The sequence below is a fragment of the Triticum urartu genome, chromosome 5A, assembly GCF_056163025.1.
Source record: "Triticum urartu cultivar PI428250 chromosome 5A, HENAU_Tu73, whole genome shotgun sequence".
NCBI lineage: Eukaryota > Viridiplantae > Streptophyta > Magnoliopsida > Poales > Poaceae > Triticum > Triticum urartu.
Genome location: NC_141877.1, coordinates 264,302,752 through 264,318,348, shown reverse-complemented (window position 1 = coordinate 264,318,348; position 15,597 = coordinate 264,302,752).

The following is a 15,597-nucleotide window of genomic DNA, read 5'->3' as shown; positions in this document are numbered from 1 at the left end:
ATTCCAGATCTTAGGTTGATGTAATACATTTCCACGTTTATCACGTGTTGAGATTAATTATGTCCATTTGCAATGAAGATTTTTAATCTCTTGCAAAGATAAATTCAGTACCTCTCTGCAGTACTGTTTCTCCGTTGAGTACGAGGTATTCCGGAATACTTCTATGATGTATCTATTTCCATGTTAAACACATGTCAAGATTAATACGTCTATTTGTAATTGAGATTTTCAATTTCTTGCAAATACAGATGCAAAATTCAAAGTGATTTCTTCAAATTGATGTTTTGGGATCACGAGGTAGTGTGTAGATTTATCTACCACTACTATTAAGCCTATATTTTGTCATTTTTGACATTATGCTTTATAAAGTGCTCTCCCACACATTTTACTAAGTCGTGACATAAGGCATTACGAGTGAGTGTCTACTGATTTCATCAGATTATACTCTCCAGTGCTGCGAGATTTACTCCATTTTGGAGATTATCTTCAAGGTGTAATATTTAGCAATTTGAGATTCACACTAATGGTTTCAAGATAACTTCTTGAAATATCCATTGATTTTGATAAGTCCATTACAACATCAACCATGATGGTCTTTAATTTACTGGTTGTAAATTAATTATCTCTGGTTTACCCATAGAGGTAACATATGGCTATAGAGTTTGAGGCATTCGCCCTCAATGGACACCACTGCCCTATCTGGGCCATGGGCATCATGACCACTCTTGTGTCTCGTTGGATAATGTGTGCAATCCTGGATTCACCTCTTGTCAGGATCTCACCGCTAACAAAAAATGGTGTCTTATATATCATAAGACATTAGATTCAGATCCCAGCATCTGGTTATTCTGTATCAGCAATTCCTGGGATACAATGAACCTCAATGGCAAAGGTTTGAAGCTCACTTGAACCTTCAACCTGACATCACCAGCAGTGATGGGACCCTATGGGTACGGAGAATATGATGGTTGAATATGACTCAACTAACATGTTTGAAGACTTTGTCTAGTCTCTCAATCTCCTGAGTGGTCAACATAATTTATGTCCATTTATGATGTTCTAATAAAAACATAAGTATTGTTGTCGTCATATATTATTGTATCAGCACTTTGGTACAAATACATTTGTATGTATTCTATATATCTGAGTGATTTTCATATTGAGAATCTTCATGTCTATATATAGATTTCTACGGGGGTCAATCTGATGAAAGATGAGTTGTGCCTTGTGGACATATGCACCACGAACTCTATACTCGGGGAAGTAAAATGTTTCCACTCTCGTTGGGAGAAAAGGAGATATTTTAAAATCGCTAGCCGCGATGAGGTATTTGTTGGCTCAACTCGACTCATATTTACTGTCCATGTGGGTACTCGAGTAACGTCAGGATGCTTTATTGCTTTTGGGTTTAACTCATACCCTACTAAACTATAGAGGTATCCGTCAAAATAGTTTCCATAGTGAAACTTATGATGACAACAAAGAGGAATATCTTCTAGTTACCATAAACAACGGATATGGCAAGCACATTCTCTATGTATCATCATGGTTGTACTACACATACTACAAAACCCGTAGCACATGTTGTGTATGAGATAGTTTCCAGAGTGTCTTTTGCATGACAACCTTGGCATTCCTGCTTTGGTCATCATTGACACTGAGTTGAAACTAAAACTATCAGCAATTCCAATAGTTTATGTTTATTATGATGCTAAATTCTAATAATATTTGGATTTTATGTGCACTACAAGTGACACAGGGAAGCTAATTTTAAGGCTCGCACACCTTAAAGTCTACGCCGAACCACTCAGACTCCTTGAATGCATCAAGTCGAGGTAAGTGGCTCTTCCCAGCCATTGAGTAGACTATTCAGGTATTCCATGGTTCTAAAAGACATATCTACATGATGGTCTTAAGTGTGTGCTTTATTCACACGAAACCATTGGCTCATTATCATGACATCGATTTCAAGCAAATCGAATGGATAATATTGCAGAATTCTCCTTGAGGGCCTTCTCTATGGCCTTTGGATTGAAGTTTAGCAATTTGTCCTAATGTCTAGACTCAAAATGGTTTGGTAGAATCCTGTCCAAAGAGTTAAGCGCATTGCATTATCTTTACTTTGGAATTGCAACTTACCAACTTTACGTTGGAGTCATGTAGTTTTACACGCTCATGACAGAACTACATAATCTTATTCCCCTCTATCTTTGATATGTGGATATTGATGAAGGTGTGTACCTGGGGTAGGAGCACGGACCCGTCCCAAAGAGTCCTACCCAAGGACATCCCTAGAAGAAATCACCCATCAATCGACTTGAAGGCACTCCACTCGACGGGTTCAAGACACTCGACCAAGAAGCTACCACTCGACCTTGAAGCTATTCACTCGACTGCCAGGAGATCTACAGTCACTCCGTAGGCAAACGGTCAGCTGTTAAGTAGTCTTCATGGTCATTACAGCACTTTATTAGAGGCGTTACCAGTAACGCCCCATCTTAAATGTACTTTAAACCCTGCATTACTGAGGGCAAGAGGGGGCCGGAGAACTCTATATAAGCCACCCCCCTCCTCAGTAGGAAGGGTTCGCACCCCTGTAATCTATACACGCATAATCCAGTCGACCGCCTCCGGGCTCCGAGACGTAGGGCTATTACTTCCTCCGAGAAGGGCCTGAACTCGTAAACCTCGCGTGTAACAACTTCCCAATAGCTAGGATCTCGCCTCTCCATACTCACCCCCCTACATCACTGTCAGAGTTAGAACCACGACAGATATCTACCAAGTATTTCCTATCTGCGGTAATTCGGTTGCATACCGATATCACCACCTAGCATACATCATTGGCCCCTCAACATATAGTTGGGATCTTGATACGTCTTCGTCGTATCTATAATTTTTGATTGTTCCATGCCAATATTCTACAACTTTCATATACTTTTGGCAACTTTTTATACTATTTTTGGGACTAACATATTGATCCAGTGCCTAGTGCCAGTTCCTGTTTGTTGCATGTTTTTTGTTTCGCAGAATATCCATATCAAACGGAGTCCAAACGGGATAGAAACTGACGGAGATTTTTTTTGGAATATATATGATTTTTTGGAAGAAAAATCCACGCGAGACGGTGCCTGAGGGGGCCACGAGGTAGGGGGCGCGCCCCTGACCCTCGTGGCCACCCCGTAAGGTGGTTGGTGCCCTTCTTTCGCTGCAAGAAAGCTAATATCCGGATAGAGATCGTGTTAAAATTTCAGCCCAATCGGAGTTACAGATCTCCGGGAATATAAGAAAGGGTGAAAGGGTAGAATCTGGGAACGCAGAAATAGAGAGACAGATCCAATCTCGGAGGGGCTCTCGCCCCTCCCACGCCATGGAGGCCAAGGACCAGAGGGGAAACCCTTCTCCCATCTAGGGAGGAGGTCAAAGAAGAAGAAGACGAAGGGGGACCCTCTCCCCTTCTCTTCCGATGGCGCTGGAACGCTGCCATGGCCATCATCATCACCGCAATCTTCACCAACGACTTCACCGCCATCATCACCAACTCTTCCCCCCTCTGTGCAGCAGTGTAACCTCTCTCTTACCCGCTGCAATCTCTACTTAAACATGGTGCTCAACGTTTTATATTATTTCCCAATGATGTATGGCTATCCTATGATGTTTGAGTAGATCCGTTTTGTCCTATGGGCTATTTGATGATCAAGATTGGTTTGAGTTGCATGTTTTATTATTGGTGCTATCCTATGGTGCTCTCTGTGTCGCGCAAGCATGAGAGATCCCCGCTGTAGGGTGTTGCAATACGTTCATGATTCGCTTATAGTGGGTTGCGTGAGTGACTGAAACACAAACCCGAGTAAGGGGTTGTTGCGTATGGGATAAAGAGGACTTGATGCTTTAATGCTATGGTTGGGTTTTACCTTAATGATCTTTAGTAGTTACGGATGCTTGCTAGAGTTACAATCATAAGTGCATATGATCCAAGTAGAGAAAGTATGTTAGCTTATGCCTCTCCCTCATATAAAATTGCAATGGTGATTACCGGTCTAGTTATCGATTGCCTAGGGATAAATAACTTTCTCGTAACAACAAGCTCTCTACTAAAACTAATTTAGTTGTGTCTTTATCTAAACAGCCCCTACTTTTTATTTACGTACTCTTTATTATCTTGCAAACCTATCCAACAACACCTACATAATACTTCTAGTTTCATACTTGTTCTAGGTAAAGCGAACGTCAAGCATGCGTAGAGTTGTATCGGTGGTCGATAGAACTTGAGGGAATATTTGTTCTGCCTTTAGCTCCTCGTTGGGTTCGACACTCTTACTTATCGAAAATTGTTGTGATCCCCTATACTTGTGGGTTATCAAGAGATCTATGTGAGGAATAATTGTATTTCCGTCAATACCTCAAGCCCCTCGCATGGGGAGTTATTCAAGACCAGTATGCTGATTCAATGAGGAACATTTCCAGGCATTAGGGGGAGATTTAAAGTACCATAAAGAATACCAGGAAATTAGTGCAATGTCCAAAAAATTTCTGCCTCAAATCCACCTACTCAAAGATCTGAACTATGTGTTCAGAAGATTTGCAACACATTGCAAATAACATGCCAGATTCATTTACTGACTATAAAGGTGTCACACAATCCTACAATCCTGCAAAAGTACGCCTGAAAGAGTGGAGGTACCAGCAAGATCCACTCCACTCCCTGTTCAAAGCAACAGGGGGAGATGTATGGCAGAAATACATCAGGATTCAGCTTCTCGCAAGCAAGGATATCAAGGCCTCTGAATCAGTAAATGCAGGTCAACTTCACGTTGACAGACACCTAATGGGTAGTATACACCCAGTGGATGGGAAACCTCCACCAACCCAGGTCATAGTGCACACAATGACCGGGACATCAGAATACCCGACTCAATCACATTGGGAAATCATGAGCAGTCACTATGGGTAACGATATTTCCATCAACTATATATTGATATATAGATTCTGGAGAATCATACAACCGGAAGTCTACAATTGTCGACATACATTTCTCAACTAGATTGCAAAAACCTTTCAAATGATTGAGATCCAAATACCATGGCCATGGCAAAGTGTGAACAACACTCGGACTGAACTCAAGCAAAGGATATAATCTAGGTAAAAATGATCTTGCTCAATAATGGGAAGGTATTCATAAGCAATACCTACACCAGTTTTCTTCTAGAAACAGAATTGAGAACAACGAGGTGGTGAAACAAAGAGCAAGTATTGTAGCACAAGGGTTCACGCAGATACCCAACTATTCTTCAGAGGTGGAATCTCATTCTGATAACTTATATCATTGGCAATTCAAAATCATCTATCTCTGCAATTGATAGATGTAGTGATTACATATCCATGTAGATCACTAGATTCAGATATAGATGGTTCCCGGCAGAACCTCAATTCTAAATCGAAGTATAAAATGCAACATACATTGTGTAAAATCAATACGTCACCATATGACTTATTATTATCGTTGGTACATTTGGTACAACCGACGTAGTGAGTTCCTTATTCACAAGGATTACTCCTACAATAATGATTATCCATGTTTGTGCGTCTGCAATGACGACACATGTAATCATCTAAATGACGGAGTTTAAAATGAAGGATTTGGGTAAACCAAAATACTGCTCGTTACTACAAATTGAGCACCTTCATTCATACATTATGGTATACTATGTTGTCTATATCCATAATATATTGGAGAAATTCATTGTGGACAAATCTTATCCATCCATAACTCTCATGGTAGTTCATTCTCTAGAAGTAGAGAAAGATCTATTTAGACCAAGAGATGATGGAAATGAGATATTGGGACTCAACATTCCATAATGCCATTGGATCCACCAAACACAATTGGTTGGTACTCAAGAATATCTTTCGATATCTCCAAGGCATCAAACATCATGTCCTGGTTCAGTTTCATAGAAATGTGAACACTGATATCATTGGATACATCGATCAGATCCCCACTATGTCAGAGCGTAGACAAGCTTAGTGTTCCTACTAGGTGTGGTAGTCCTCTCATGAAGAGTCTTCAAAACAGGCCTCATGACTACATCCACCAACCATTATCTCAACGATAATGTTTCTTGTGTTGCCCGGATGCAAACAGGGTACATAATAAGCGATATCACTATATTGCATATCTTGCAAGTCAAATCATGTGAATAATTTGTTCACCAAGTCTCTACCTGCTTCTACATTCCAGAAATACGTTCATGGAATTGGTATGTGATGGCTTCGGAATTTGCAAGAATCAGGGGGAGTACCTTTCTGAATTGTTCATGTTCAAAGCATCATATTATACTCTTTTTCCCTTCATGAGTTTACTTTAAAGGTTCTCATAAAGGTTTTTATTGAGGTAATATCAACATGAGATCATATGTCATACTTTCAGTTTTCCCCACCGGGGTTTTTAGGAAAGTATATACGACATATTTATTGTTTTCCAAACTCTATGGTTCTCACATATTGAGTTAAAAGGAGACGATAACTATTGTATGTTGCACCATTTTGTCCTTATTTTCCCACAGGGTTTGAAGGAGTTTTAACAACATATCAAACACCTTGCTCCTCACATTTTTCCCACAGGATTTTTGGAGTCTTTAAGAAGATGGTGATGCTCACAAAGTACAAGCTGTGATTAGGGGGAGTGTTAGGATTAATTAATATGTGTTAATTAATGGGTTAATCCCTGCTTTATAGGAAGTGGTGGCAGTTGTATTTTGGCAACAATCGCGACGGTTGCTCGCTGTTAGAAAGGGAAACGAGAGACAATTGAGAGAGCCTTGGCACATATGTAAAAGTGAATGGTTGTTTTCATTGATGATGGCATTTACACATATATATAGCCCCTGAAGGGATGCGATCGAAGGGATGTGAGGCAACCGCCTCAGTTAGGAAAAGCAAGAATTAATAGGATTAATTAAATCCTAACACTCCCCTAATCCATGCTTGTTAGTGTAAGTATCATCTTCTTGAAAAAAGCTCCTCCAAAACCCTGTGGGAAAAATATGAGGAGATAGGTGTTTGATATGTTGCTAAAACTCCTTCAAACCCGGTGGGAAAATAAGGAGAAAATGATGCAACATATAATGGTCATTGTCTCTTAACTCAATACGACAAAACTCATAGAGTTTAGAAGACAATAAATATGTCACACATACTTTCTTAAAAACCTCGGTGGGGAAAACAGAAAATATGACATATGGTCTTGTGTTGATATTACCTCATTAAAAACCTTTATGAGAACCTATAAAGTAAACTCATGAAGGGAAAAAATGTATAATATGATGCTTTTAACACGAACAATTCAGGAAGATACTCCCCCTGATTCTTGCATATTCCAAAGTCGTCATATACCAATTCCATGAACACATTTCTGGAACATAGAAGTTGGTAGAGACCTGGTGAACAAATCAGTCGCATGATTTGACTTGCAAGATATGCAATATAGAGATATTGCTTATTATTTAACCTGTTTGCATCTGGGCAACACAAGAAACATTATCGTTGAGATAATGGTTGGTAGATGTAGCCATGAGGTCTGTTTCGAAGACTCTTCATGAGAGGGCTACCACACCTAGTAGGAGCACTAAGCTTGTCTACGATCTGACATAGTGGGGATCTGATCGATGTATCCAAAGATATCGGTGTTCACATTTCTGTGAAACTGAAAAACTAGAACAAGATGTTTGATGCCTTGGAGATATCAAAAGATATTCTTGAGTAGCAACCAATTGTGTTTGGTGGATCCAATGGCATTATGGAACGTTGAGTCCCAATATCTCATTTCCATCATCTCTTGGTCTAAATAGATCTTTCTTTATGTCTAGGGAATGAACTACCATAAGAGTTATGGATGGATAAGATTTTTCCACAATGGATTTATTCAATATATTATGTATATAAATGCTACCTCTTGAGCACTCGTTGGATTTCCCCGAAGAGGAGAGGATGATGCAGCAAAGTAGCGTAAGTATTTCCCTCAGTTTTTGAGAACCAAGGTATCAATCCAGTAGGAGGCTACGCGCGAGTCCCTCGTACCTACACAAAAACAATAGCTCAACACAACCAACGCGCTTAGGGGTTGTCAATCCCTTCACGGTCACTTACGAAAGTGAGATCTGATAGAGATGATAAATAATATTTTTTGGTATTTTTGGTATAGAGATGCAAAGTAAAAAGTAAAAGGCAAAGTAAAAGCAAAGCAATAATAAAGTGATGGAGATTAATATGATGAGAAAGAGACCCGGGGGCCATAGGTTTCACTAGTGGCTTCTCTCAAGAGCATAAGTATTCTACGGTGGGTGAACGAATTATTGTTGAGCAATTGACAAAATTGAGCATAGTTATGAGAATATCTAGGTATGATCATGTATATAGGCATCACGTCCGAGACAAGTAGACCGACTCCTGCCTGCATCTACTACTATTACTCCACTCATCGACCGCTATCCAGCATGCATCTAGAGTATTAAGTTAAAAACAGAGTAACGCCTTAAGCAAGATGACATGATGTAGAGGGATAGTTTCATGCAATATGATAAAAAAAACCATCTTGTTATCCTCGATGGCAACAATACAATACGTGCCTTGCTGCCCCTTTTGTCACTGGGAAAGGACACCGCAAGATCGAACCCAAAGCTAAGCACTTCTCCCATGGCAAGAACAACCAATCTAGCAGGCCAAACCAAACTGATAATTCAAAGAGACTTGCAAAGATAACCAATCATACATAAAAGAATTCAGAGAAGATTCAAATATTATTCATAGATAGACTTGATCATAAACCCACAATTCATCGGTCTCAACAAACACACCGCAAAAAGAAGATTACATCAAATAGATCTACACAAGAGAGGGGGAGAACATTGTATTGAGATCCAAAAAGAGAGAAGAAGCCATCTAGCTACTAACTATGGACCCGTAGGTCTGAAGTAAACTACTCACACTTCATCGGAGGGGCTTGGATGATGATGTAGAAGCCCTCCGTGATCGATGCCCCCTCCGGCGGAGCTCTGGAACAGGCCCCAAGATGGGATCTCGTGGATACAGAAAGTTGCGGCGGTGGAATTAGGTTTTTGGCTCTGTATCTGATCGTTTGGGGGTACGTGGATATATATAGGAGGAAGAAGTACGTCGGTGGAGCAACAGGGGGCCCACGAGGGTGGGGCGCGCCTGGGGGGTAGGGCGCGCCCCCTACCTCGTGGCCTCTTGTTACGTGCCTTGACGTAGGGTCCAAGTCTCCTGAGTTGTATTCGGTGAGAAAATCACGTTCCCGAAGGTTTCATTACGTTTGGACTCCGTTTGATATTCCTTTTCTTCGAAACCCTAAAACAGGCAAAAACAGCAATTCTAGGCTGGGCCTCCGGTTAGTAGGTTAGTCCCAAAAATAATATAAAAGTGGATAATAAAGCCCAATAATGTCCAAAACAGTAGATAATATAGCATGGAGCAATCAAAAATTATAGATACGTTGGAGACGTATCAATAGACAACATAGTATACCATAATGTATGAATGAAGGTGCTCAATTTGTAGTAACGAGTGGTATTTTGGTTTACCCAAATCCTTCATTTTAAACTCCGTCATTTAGATGATTACATGTGTCGTCATTGCAGACACACAAACATGGATAATCATCATTGTAGGAGTAATCCTTGTGTATAAGGAACTCACTACGTCGGTTATACCAAATGTACCGACAACAATAAGCCATATGGTGATTATTGATTTTACACAATGTATGTTGCGTATTGCATTTCGATTCAGAAGTGAGATTCCATCGGGAATCAACCATATATGTCTGAATCTAGTGATCCACATGGATATGTGATCGCTACATCTATCAACTACAGAGATAGATGATTTTGTAATGCCAATGATATAAGTTATCGGAAAGAGATTCCACCTCTGGAGAATAGTTGGGTATCTGTGTGAACCCTTGTGCTACAGTACTTGCTCTTTGTTTCACCACCTTGTTGTTCTCAATTTTGTTCCAGAAGAAAACTGGTGTAGGTATTGCTTATGATACCTTCTCATTATTGAGCAAGATTATTTCTACCTAGATTATACCCTTTGCTTGAGTTCAGTCCGAGTGTTGTTCACACTTTGCCATGGCCATGGTCTTTGGATCTGAATCACTTGAAAGGTTCTTTCAATCTAGCTGAGAAATGTATGTCGACAATTGTAGACTTCCGGTTATATGTTTCTCCAGAACCTATATATCAATATAGTTGATGGATATATCGTTACCCATAGTGACTGCTCGCGATTTCCCAATGCGTTTGAGTCGGGTATTCCGATGTCCCGGTCATTTTGTGCACTATGACCTGGTTGGTGGAGGTTTCCTGTCCACTGGTTGTATACTACCCATCAGGTGTCTGTCAACGTGAAGTTGACTTGCATTTACTGATTCACAAGCCTTGATATCCTTGCTTGCGAGAAGCTAAATCCTGATGTACTATTGTCGTACTTCTCCCCCTGTTGCTTTGAACGGGGAGTTGAGTGGTTTTAGTTGGTATCTCCACTCTTTCCGACATATTTTTCAGGATTGTAGGATTGTATGACACCTTTATAGTCAGTATCTGGCAGGTTATTTGCAATGTGTTGCAAATCTTCTGAATGCATGGTTCAGATCTTTGAGTACATGGATTTGAGGCAGAAATGTTTTTAACATTCCACTAATTTCCTGGCATTCTTTATGGTACTTGAAATCTCCCCCTAATGCCTGGAAATGTTCCTCATTGAATTAGCATACTGGCCTTGAATAACTCCCCATTCGAGGGGCTTGAGGTATTGACAGAAATACAGTTATTCCTCACATAGATCCCAACTATATGTTGAGGGGCCAATGATGTATGCCGGGTGGTGATATCGGTATGCAACCGAAATACCTCAGATAGGGAATACTTGGTAGATATCCACATATCAAAGATAGAGGGAAATAATATTATGCAGTTCTGTCATGAGCGTGTAAAACTGCATGACTCCAACGTAAAGTTGGCAAGTTGCAATTCCAAAGTAAAGATAATGCAATGAGCTTAACTCTTTGGATAGGATTCTACCAAACCATTTTGAGTCTAGACATTAGGAAAAATTGCTAAACTCAATCCAAGGGCCGTAGAGAAGGCACTCAAGGAGAATTCTGCAATGATATCCATTCGATTTGCTTGAAATCGATGTCAGGATAATGAGCCAATGGTTTCGTGTGAATAAAGCACACACTTAAGACCATCATGTAGATATGCTAGAACCATGGAATACCTTAATAGTCTAGTCAATGGATGGGAAGAGCCACTTACCTCAACTTGATGCACTCAAGGAGGCTGAGTGGTTCAGCATAGACTTTAAGGTGTGCAAGCCTTAAAATTAGCTTCCCTATGTCACTTGTAGTGCACATAAAATCCAAATCATGTTAGAACTTAGCATCATAATAATCATAAACTATTAGAATTGCTGATAGTTTCGGTTTCAACCCAATGTCTCGATGACCAAGGCGAGTATGCCAAGTTTTTCATGTACAAGACATTTTGGAAAACTCTCTTGAGCGCAACATGTGCTACGGGTTTTGTAATATGTGTAGTACAATCCAGATGATACATACAGAATGTGCTTGCCATATCCGTTGCATATGGTAAAGAGAATGTATTTCTCTTTCTCGTCAGCATAAGTTTCTCTATGGAAACCATTTTGACGAATATCTCTATAGCTTAGTAGGGTACGAGTTAAACTTGGGAAGCAATGAAGGATCCCGATGTTACTCGAGTACCCACAGGGATAGTAAATATGACTTGAGTTGAGCCAACAAATACCTCATCGCGTCTAGCGATTTTAAAATATCTCCTTTCTCTCAATGAGAGTGGAAACATTGGACTTCCCTGAGTATAGAGTATGTGGTGCATATGTCCACAAGGCACATATCATTTTTCATCGGATTGACTCCCGTAGAAATCTATATATAGACATGAAGATTCTCAAGAAAATCACTGCCGGATATATAGAATACATACAAATGAATTTTTATCAAAGTGCTGATACAACATATTGTGATATACAATATATGATGACAACAATAATCATGTTCTTATTAGAACATCATAAATGGACATAAATAAATAGACCACTAAGGAGACTCGGGGACTAAATGTATAGTCTCCAAACATGTCGGTTGATGCATTTTCAACCATCATGCTCTCCATGCTCATAGGGTCTTGTGACAGCTTGATGGTGTCAGGTTGAGGGTTTGAAGTGAGTTTCAAACCATTACCCTTGAGGTCCTTTGCGTTCCGGTGGCGTGGCTTGGATTGCACGCGCTATCCCATGGGATGCAAGACTGATCTTGATGTCCATGACCCGCCTAAGTAAGTTGTGGCCATTGAGGACAAGTGCCTCAAATTTTTAGCCATCGATTACTTATAGGGGCAAGCCAGAGATAATTAATTTACAAGAAGTAAATTAAACACCATCATGGTTTTGTAATAAGAATGCAAAAATTTGATTCAAGTGTATAACTTGAAAATGCTCAACCTCAATTGTGGGAACATAACACATTGAAGATCATACAGATCTCATAGTAATAGAGATAGTCTGCACATGAACAGTAGATCCAACTCATTACATTGTGTTTTCCTAATATAATGAGGGAGATGTTATTGTCAAAAATTTACAAGTTTGTTGTGCGGGAGAAATCAATCTCGACCGCTATGACATGTTCATGAAGAATATCAATGTGGTAAACACATAGAACATATCTGTTGGAAATATGCCCTAGAGGCAATAATAAATTGGTTATTATTATATTTCCTTGTTCATGATAATCGTTTATTATCCATGCTAGAATTGTATTGATAGGAAACTCAGATACATGTGTGGATACATAGACAACACCATGTCCCTGGTAAGCCTCTAGTTGACTAGCTCGTTGATCAATAGATGGTTACGGTTTCCTGACCATGGACATTGGATGTCGTTGATAACGGGATCACATCATTAGGAGAATGATGTGATGGACCAGACCCAAACCTAAGCCTAGCACAAGATCATGTAGTTCGTATGGTAAAGCTTTTCTAATGTCAAGTATCATTTCCTTAGACCATGAGATTGTGCAACTCCCGGATACCGTAGGAGTGCTTTGGGTGTGCCAAATGTCACAACGTAACTGGGTGGCTATAAAGGTACATTACAGGTATCTCCGAAAGTGTCTGTTGGGTTGGCACGAATCGAGACTGGGATTTGTCACTCCATATAAACGGAGAGGTATCTCTGGGCCCACTCGGTAGGACATCATCATAATGTGCACAATGTGATCAAGGAGTTGATCACGGGATGATGTGTTACAGAACGAGTAAAAGAGACTTGCCAGTAACGAGATTGAACAAGGTATCGGGATACCGACGATCGAATCTCGGGCAAGTATCGTACCGCTAGACAAAGGGAATTATATACGGGATTGATTAAGTCCTTGACATCGTGGTTCATCCGATGAGATCGTCGTGGAACATGTGGGAGCCAACATGGGTATCCAGATCCCGCTGTTGGTTATTGACCGGAGAGTTATCTCGGTCATGTCTGCATGGTTCCCGAACCCGTAGGGTCTACACACTTAAGGTTCGATGACGCTAGGGTTATAAGGAATAGATATACGTGGTTACCGAATGTTGTTCGGAGTCCCGGATGAGATCCCGGACGTCACGAGGAGTTCCGGAATGGTCCGGAGGTAAAGATTTATATATGGGAAGTCCTGTTTTGGTCATCGGAAAAGTTTCGGGTTTTATCGGTAACGTACCGGGACCACCGGGAGGGTCCCGGGGGTCCACCAAGTGGGGCCACAAGCCCCGGAGGGCTGCATGGGCCAAGTGTGGGAGGGGACCAGCCCCAGGTGGGCTGGTGCGCCCCCCCACAAGTGCCCAAGGCGCCTAAAGGGGAGGAGGGGGCAAACCCTAAGGGCAGATGGGCCTTAGGGCCCATGCCTGGTGCGCCTCCCTCTCCCCCTCCCCTTGGCCGCCCCCTAGATGGGATCTAGGGGCTGCCACCACCCCTAGGGAGGGAACCCTAGGTGGGGGCGCAGCCCCTCCCCTTCCCCTATATATACTTGAGGTTTGGGCTGCCCAAGACACACGAGTTCCTCTCCTTCTTGGCGCAGCCCTACCCCTCTCCCTCCTCGTCTCTTGCGGTGCTTGGCGAAGCCCTGCTGGAGTACCACGCTCCTCCACCACCACCATGTCGTTGTGCTGCTGCTGGATGGAGTCTTCCTTAATCTCTCCCTCTCTCCTTGCTGGATCAAGGCATGGGAGACATCACTGGGCTGTACGTGTGTTGAACACGAAGGTGTCGTCCGTTCGGCACTAGGGTCATCGGTGATTTGGATCATGACGAGTACGACTCCTTCAACCCCGTTCTCTTGAACGCTTCCGCGTAGCGATCTACAAGGGTATGTAGATGCACTCTCCTTCCCCTCGTTGATGGTCTCTCCATAGATAGATCTTGGTGACACGTAGGAAAATTTTGAATTTCTGCTACGTTCCCCAACAGTGGCATCATGAGCTAGGTCTATGCGTAGTTACTATGCACGAGTAGAACACAAAGTAGTTGTGGGCGTTGATTTTGTTCAATATGCTTACCGTTACTAGTCCAATCTTGATTCGGCGGTATTGTGGGATGAAGCGGCCCGGACCGACCTTACACGTACTCTTACGTGAGACTGGTTCCACCGACTGACATGCACTAGTTGCATAAGGTGGCTAGCGGGTGTCTGTCTCTCCCACTTTAGTCGGATCGGATTCGATGAAAAGGGTCCTTATGAAGGGTAAATAGCAATTGGCATATCACGTTGTGGTTTTTGCGTAGGTAAGAAACGTTCTTGCTAGAAACCCATAGCAGCCACGTAAAACATGCAAACAACAATTAGAGGACGTCTAACTTGTTTTTGCAGGGTATGATATGTGATGTGATATGGCCAAGAAGAATGTGATGAATGATATGTGATGTATGAGATTGATCATGTTCTTGTAATAGGAATCACGACTTGCATGTCGATGAGTATGACAACCGGTAGGAGCCATAGGAGTTGTCTTTATTTATTGTATGACCTGCGTGTCATTGTACAACGCCATGTAATTACTTTACTTTATTGCTAACCGGTAGCCATAGTAGTAGAAGTAATAAGTTGGTGAGACAACTTCATGGAGACACAATGATGGGGATCATGATGATGGAGATCATGGTGTCATGCCGACGACAATGATGATCATGGAGCCCCGAAGATGGAGATCAAAAGGAGCAATATGATATTGGCCATATCATGTCACTATTTGATTGCATGTGATGTTTATCATGTTTATACATCTTATTTGCTTAGAACGACGGTAGTAAATAAGATGATCCCTCATTAAAATTTCAAGAAAGTGTTCCCCCTAACTGTGCACCGTTGCGAAAGTTCATCGTTTTGAAGCACCACGTGATGATCGAGTGTGATAGATTCTTACGTTCACATACAATGGGTGTAAGCCAGATTTACACACGCGAAACACTTAGGTTGACTTGACGAGCCTAGCATGTAC